This window comes from Propithecus coquereli, unplaced genomic scaffold, assembly GCF_000956105.1.
Source record: "Propithecus coquereli isolate 6110/MARCELLA unplaced genomic scaffold, Pcoq_1.0 Scaffold148, whole genome shotgun sequence".
Classification (NCBI taxonomy): Eukaryota; Metazoa; Chordata; class Mammalia; order Primates; family Indriidae; genus Propithecus; species Propithecus coquereli.
Window position 1 is genome coordinate 4131403 of NW_012139191.1, and position 6560 is coordinate 4137962.

The 6560-nt window shown below is 39.6% G+C and overlaps 1 protein-coding gene across 1 annotated transcript in view; it reads right to left on the bottom strand.

Moving 5' to 3' along the window:
• Positions 1 to 6560, bottom strand: part of DSCAM (Down syndrome cell adhesion molecule) — an 834101-nt gene that overhangs the window by 295075 nt on the left and 532466 nt on the right. The gene's annotated exons all lie outside the window — the stretch shown is intronic.

Below are 6560 nucleotides of genomic sequence, written 5' to 3' on the forward strand. Positions count from 1 at the left end.
AGCTTGACTTGGTGTGCTCACATGTAATTTCCTTTGTATTTATTTTTGGGTTTTGCTGATTTTTCTGGCTCTGCAACTTTATTTTTTATATCAAATTTGAAAAAATTAAGGCCATTATCTCTTTAAACACTTGTTTCTTCTCCACTCCTGTCTCCTATTTTCCTGGGAGAAATAATACATAATCATATGTATGTCAGGCCATCTGACAATGTCCCACTTGTCACTGAGGCTCTAATAATTTTCTTTGCAGCCTTTTTTCTCTCCACGCTTCAGATTGGATGATTTCTTTTAATCTATCTTCAAGTCCACTGATCCTTTCTTCCTCCTTCTCTAATCTTGTATTAAAGCAAATAGAGTGAAGTTTTCATTTCTATTGATGCCTTTTTATACTTTCCATTTCTCTGTTGGTCTTTCCCATATGTCCACTCATTATGTCCACATTTTTCTTTAAGTTATTAAACATATTTGAAATAGCAGCTTTAAAGTCCTTGTCTGCAAATTCTGACATCTGGGTCCTCTTGTGTTCTGTTTCTGTCACCTGTTTTGTCTCTTGTCCTTTGGTCGCAGTGTCCTGTTTTTTCGTATGTCTAGTTATTTTTTATTGTAGACTTGGATTCTCCCCCACATTTTTACAGTTCAGGTGTCAACCAAGTTTTCCAAGGAGGTTTATTTATAGGTTTGTGGACTTGCTACTGCTATTCCTTCTTTCCTGGAATTTCTGCCCCAATCCCTCAATTTGCATGTGTTTTGGGAGACTAGATCTCTGTCCTCTGTTACTTCGATCTTGTAAGACTGCATCTCTCCACTTTTATTCTTTTTCCCCTTCACCTCATGGACTGGGGAATGTCCTCGGGGGGAAAGTGGTATCAGTGTAGATGTCATCTAATCCTTTTCCTTTCTTTCAAATCCTTTCTGCCTACTTTTGGTGTCTCTCTAGTGTCTACATACAGTTTTGCTTTTTCCAAAGTTTGTAGTTTTTATCAGCCTGGGATTTAGTCTGATACATGCTATTTTACCATTTCTAGAACTAGAGACTGTTATTATTCTAGTTTATTATTTCATTTTCCAAGGTATTATGGTTTATTCTGAACCTATAATTATTAGATTCCATTTTTTAGCCTCATAGGACATACTCCCAGATTCTCCATTATATCAGTGCTCATTTCTAGTTCATAGTCTTGTGAATTTTTATAATCGTAGGTTAATCCATAGCTATTTGAGTGAGAATAATGGAAGGTTCTTCTCAGAGGAAACTAGCTAGATGCCACTTTAAAGCAGGTACTAGATATGTATTTGTAATTCCATTTCTGCTCTCTTTTGCTACATTAGCACTGTCATCTCTCAGAAGAGAAAAAATAAAGTGAAGCTTCTCGTCCTGAATGGAAACTGACATGTGGCAAATAAATCCGTGAGTATGTTCAGTATGCTCCTCTGCCCCGTTTTCTTGTTCCAATGACAGGCTTTTTTGGAGATGAAAGCAGACATTATTTTCCCGGGGAGACCTGAGTGTCTTTGAAATCTTTCTTGCTGTCACTCTGATAACCTGAACTCTTTCAGCATCATTATGGATTATCAATATGCTTTTTAGGTTTTCTTAGTCACAAGAGATGGTTGCCGAGGTAACTAGGCCTAGACAGGTAATCTCTCCTTTTCCTACAAAGAATCTAAAAATAGCGACTATGTAAGGACTAGAGGGTGTATCATCATTAGCAAACTGACTCTGTACAAATTGATTACTTTCTACACTTAATTATACTGTGGAACACGGTGTCAGGCATTTAATATGAGTACCATGCCTTCAGCTAATTTCACCTCTGCTTTAAAAAACCCTCACTGTCTGCAATGAAATCCTTGAATCAAAACAGGAATCTCTTGCTAAGCCTGCTACTGCTTATAAATTAGCTAAGGTTAAAAAAAATAACAGAAATATCATCTTAACATCAAGACCTATTTAAACTTATTTTCATATATTAATGAATTTTATTTGCTCTCCATTTAGGCTATCTGAAAATCATTTAATTATTTTAATCAATTGATAACAGATGAATTTTAAATTATATATAAAGACATAATTTCCAAAAATCCACACAAATACACAGAAGGTAGTTAATTATCTGGTGATAAATATATGTCTTATTTAAATGTTACCTGTGATAGCTTCTTTCCCTGGCTGATTGATATGCTTGAAGATGTTAGTATGCAGTAAGCAGTTAAGAAAAGCAAACAGTATAACATATCTAAAACCTGTTATTGTACCACAAAGTAATTCTTCACAAATACCATTCGCTCAAATCTGTGAACATTTGGACCCAACTACACACAACTGTATCAACCAGATGCCATCTTTTCACTCCACCAGGCACTATACTGAAATTTTGCTCTGCGCTTATTCTCTAAAGTTGTATTTCTCCACTGGTGGCTATTCCTCCCACCCCACCCAGGGAACAGCTGGTAAGGTCCAAAGATGTTTTTGGTTGACATAACTGGGAGCAGGGTGCTACTAGCCTGCCTCTAGTGCATAGAGGCCAGAGGTGCTGCAAAACATCCAACACTGCATAAAATAGCCCCCAAAACAAGGTGTTATTGAGAAACCCTACTCTAGAAGTTAGCGAATTGTCAATAAAACTATAAGTTTTGAGTTTCTGAGGTTTATATCTTGACAAGCAACTTTAAACACATGAGTGGGCAATGTTTATGTTACTTCTCATATAATACAATTTCACTCTCATCAGAACTTTCTCCCTTATTTGCCTGATTTAGCTTAAAAAATGAGGGTGAGATTGAGACCCGACACCAGGGTTATCAGGACTGCTTCGCTCTTTATTCTTCTTTTCTGAGTGCTCTGGGTTTGGGTTCTTTGTCAGCCGTACCCTATAACGAGGCCCACTGACCTTCAAGGACCACCTGCACATAGTCTTGAGCGGACAGCTTGTCCTTGCGCACAAAGCACTGGTACGCGCCCCCGTCACTTTTGACCATGTGATCCATTATAAGGTTTTCGTGGTTGATCCCTGTGATCCTCACATTTTTTCCAGGGTTGAGGATTTCACCATTGCGGTACCAGGAGAGTTCCTGGTCCTCAGATCCTGTCACGCTGCAGGACAGGGAAACCTGGCTCCCCACGCTGCTTTTAACCTTCCGGGGACTGATGGTAGCTTTCAGTGGCTCTGGAGATTTCGATAAGAGAGAGAGAAAAAAGGTAAAAACATCACTAGATATCACTTCAACAATATGCTGGACTTTCGACAGGGCAAATATGTCACTGCAAGCACCCTCCATGCAGTTGGTATATTCAGTGTCAGTTTATAGTGCACCATTTTGTTCGGGAACATCCTCTTTGTGGGTTTTCTCCCTGGCTTTCTCTATACAACCAATACGATAATGTTGGTTAAATTGCCTTCTCATTGAGGACGTGTGAGGATTACAGAATTAATCCACTTAGGATAAGAAATGCAATGTGCTGGTTACTGATAGGGATAAGTATTTGAATATATAAATCCTAATTTGCCTTATCCCAAGGTAGCCCTGACAGGTTTGCTCTGGGCTATTTTCACACACACATATACTCACTCATACGCTGTATGTGGCTTAACCAGGGCCAGCATCACACAATTGTGAAAAAGCAGGTTGATATTAGAACTTGTGACCATGAAACAGAGTTTTTCTTTAAAATGAGGCTAACTGATCTGGACAGTGATGAAACTCCCATACTGACTTCTTACGTTTTCAATTCAACAAACCCAATTCAATGTCTAAAGATTTTACTGAACATCTACCAAGGATGGGGTCAAATGCACAGATGAAACAAAAATAAATGTGGTACAACTAGCACATGCCATAAAATTATCAAATATCTTTCATACATTAAGTCAGTCTTCCCATAATCACAAGATTTTATGTTATCTCCATTTTACAGAAGAGGAAATGGTTATTCAGAGAGGTTAAGTAACTTAACTAAATCCACCCAATAGTTAAATGGTGAAACAAACAAAAAACCAAACAAAAAACCAGTTTTTTACCCCAGCTGCTCCTGACTTCTCATCTCACCACACTGTGACATCTTTGGTTCCAAGAAGCTCAGTCTTCCGGATTGATAAGACAAGTACAAAAATGGTTACAGTGACTAAGCAGAGTGATGTAGGAGCCCTTGGAGACATATCATACAAGTATCTAAAGGAAGAGCAGGAGAGGCCCCAGATATCGAGGATGGCTAGAACTGAAGCCAGCTGGATGGAAAGAGGGCATTGTGGGAAGTGGTAACCATGTGAATGGAGGCCCAGTGCACAGGTGTGTCTGGGGAAGTGTCTGATTCAGTTTGGATGCAGCAGCAAACCCCTGAAGGAGAATAATGGGAAACGAATGACAAGAGCAGTCTGAGACATCACTGCCAAGGGCTAGGAGACTTTGGAATCAAAGCAGAGATAACTAAAAGAAGCATTCAGGAATATTTAGTAAGTCAGTGCCATAGTCAAACATATTTTTAAGAGAACTGATTGATCATATGGAATCTGACAAATTAGAGTGGGGGAAACTGGTCAGTGAAGTCATCGCCAATGTCTAGTGTAGGTAGGATGAAGACTCACTCTAGGACAGGATGGTGGTTGAGACCAGAGCTGAGAAGCTCTGTGAGATCCAATCTCTAGGACTTAGCAGGATTTGACCATAGAAAGGAACAGCTTAAAGAGGACCCAAGATTTAAAGTTGGTATTTGGGGAATGAGAGAAAGGAAAATGTTTCTAATAATAAGATGACCCATTTGGAAGGAAGAGAGGTGGAGACTTCAGTTGGTATCCTACATTGTTCTCTTGAAGTGCCAGCTAAACATTTGAAATAAAACTAAGTTCACACCTAATGGGTACAATGCACACTATCTGAGTGATGGGCACATTTATAGCTTTGACTCAAATGGTACAAAAGCAATTTATGTAACCAAAACGTTTCTACTCCTGTAATATTTTGAAATAAAATAAGAAACTAAAAACTTGGAGATGTGCTTGTCTGACACTCATGTGGGATGTTGAGGCTAAACATACAGATTCAGAACTTATTTTCAGAGGTGAGGAATCCGAAGTCATATGGATGACAGAGAGAGCCAATGGAAAACAGAAGACTTGCTTGAAGAGAAGAGGGTTCTGAATTTGGAACCCAAGAGAATGCTTTCCATCTACAGAAGAGAGACAAGAACGAAAAAGTAGTTCTCTTCTGTGTTCAGAAGGAGCAGTCAGAACGTTCAAGAAGCCCCGATGTGGCAGATTACAATTATGAAAATAGGCAGTCAGAATTAAGACTTTTCCACAGATCACTTTTAAGACATAGTTCTTGATAAATGCCTTGAGAAAGAGAGAGAGAGAGAGAGAGAGAGGGAGAGAGAGAGAGACAGAGAGAGAGAGAGAGAGACAGAGAGAGAGACAGAGAGAGACAGAGACAGAGAGAGAGAGAGAGAGACAGAGACAGAGACAGAGACAGAGAGAGAGAGAGACAGAGAGAGAGGATACCCCGAGAGTGGAGCAGAAGCCACGTGGGAAAGGAGAAACGTGTCCCTGGGGATGGAGCGATACCTTAGATGAAGAAAGATGGGAAATGTTAGAAAGCCAAGTATTAGAAAATAATCTTCCCATGTGAATGGAGGAACATTAATAACGGGACTTGCAATCGGGAAAGGAATGAGTTTGTACAGGGATTAGGAAGACATAGGATTTAGCAAGATTAGGCTTCTATTGAAGCAAAGAAATGGTAAACAGGACCAGAAAGCTTTGCTCGAGATGCCTTCTCTACTACAAGCTTTATTCAGTGGAAATTAGGGAGCCACAGAAGAGATTTCGAGCCCATGGGGAGAATTCTCATTGGCTGTCCAATGCTGGTTTATTTCACCTACGTGATTCTTCGACTACAGAAGTATAACTGTGCAGACTTTACCTTCTATTTCTACTCCTAGCCTCAGCATGTTAGAATAATATTTGCAGAATTATGCCATAGGTGGCTTAACCAGGGAATTTCTGGTCAGCTGGTTCCAGATAATCATGTGCATAGGTAATTTAAATGTATTCTCTTAGGCAGGCATAGTGCTAAGGCAGGCTATAGTCAGGTGGACACTGAAGAGATAGTTCCATAAATAGGGGTGGGGCTGGGGGGAAAATAGAGAAAGAAAACGCCTCCCCTCTCAGTGTGAGATCCCTGAGGTTTAGTTTGTTCAGTTCAGTTCATCAAATAAAAAATATACACTGAAAAAATACAAGAAGCATTATATTGGCAACTAAGACATCCTGTCTGACCATGGCTCTGCCACCCATTCTGGCCACGTGACTTGGGTAATTCACTTTGATTTGGTTTCTGCACGAGTAAAGTTGAGGGTGTCTGACTAGAGTGTCCCCCCTGTGTCACACCCTCCCTCCCTCCCAGTCTGCCTTCAGCTCCTCCTCGACACATCCCTGGAGGCAGCTACCACTTCAATTGAGAAATGAAATGCATCCACCATACTTGGACTAAATAAATGATCTAAAGTACTGAATCTTAAGTCCATTATTTGGGTAATTTATTTATTTTTTATTTCAGAATATTAC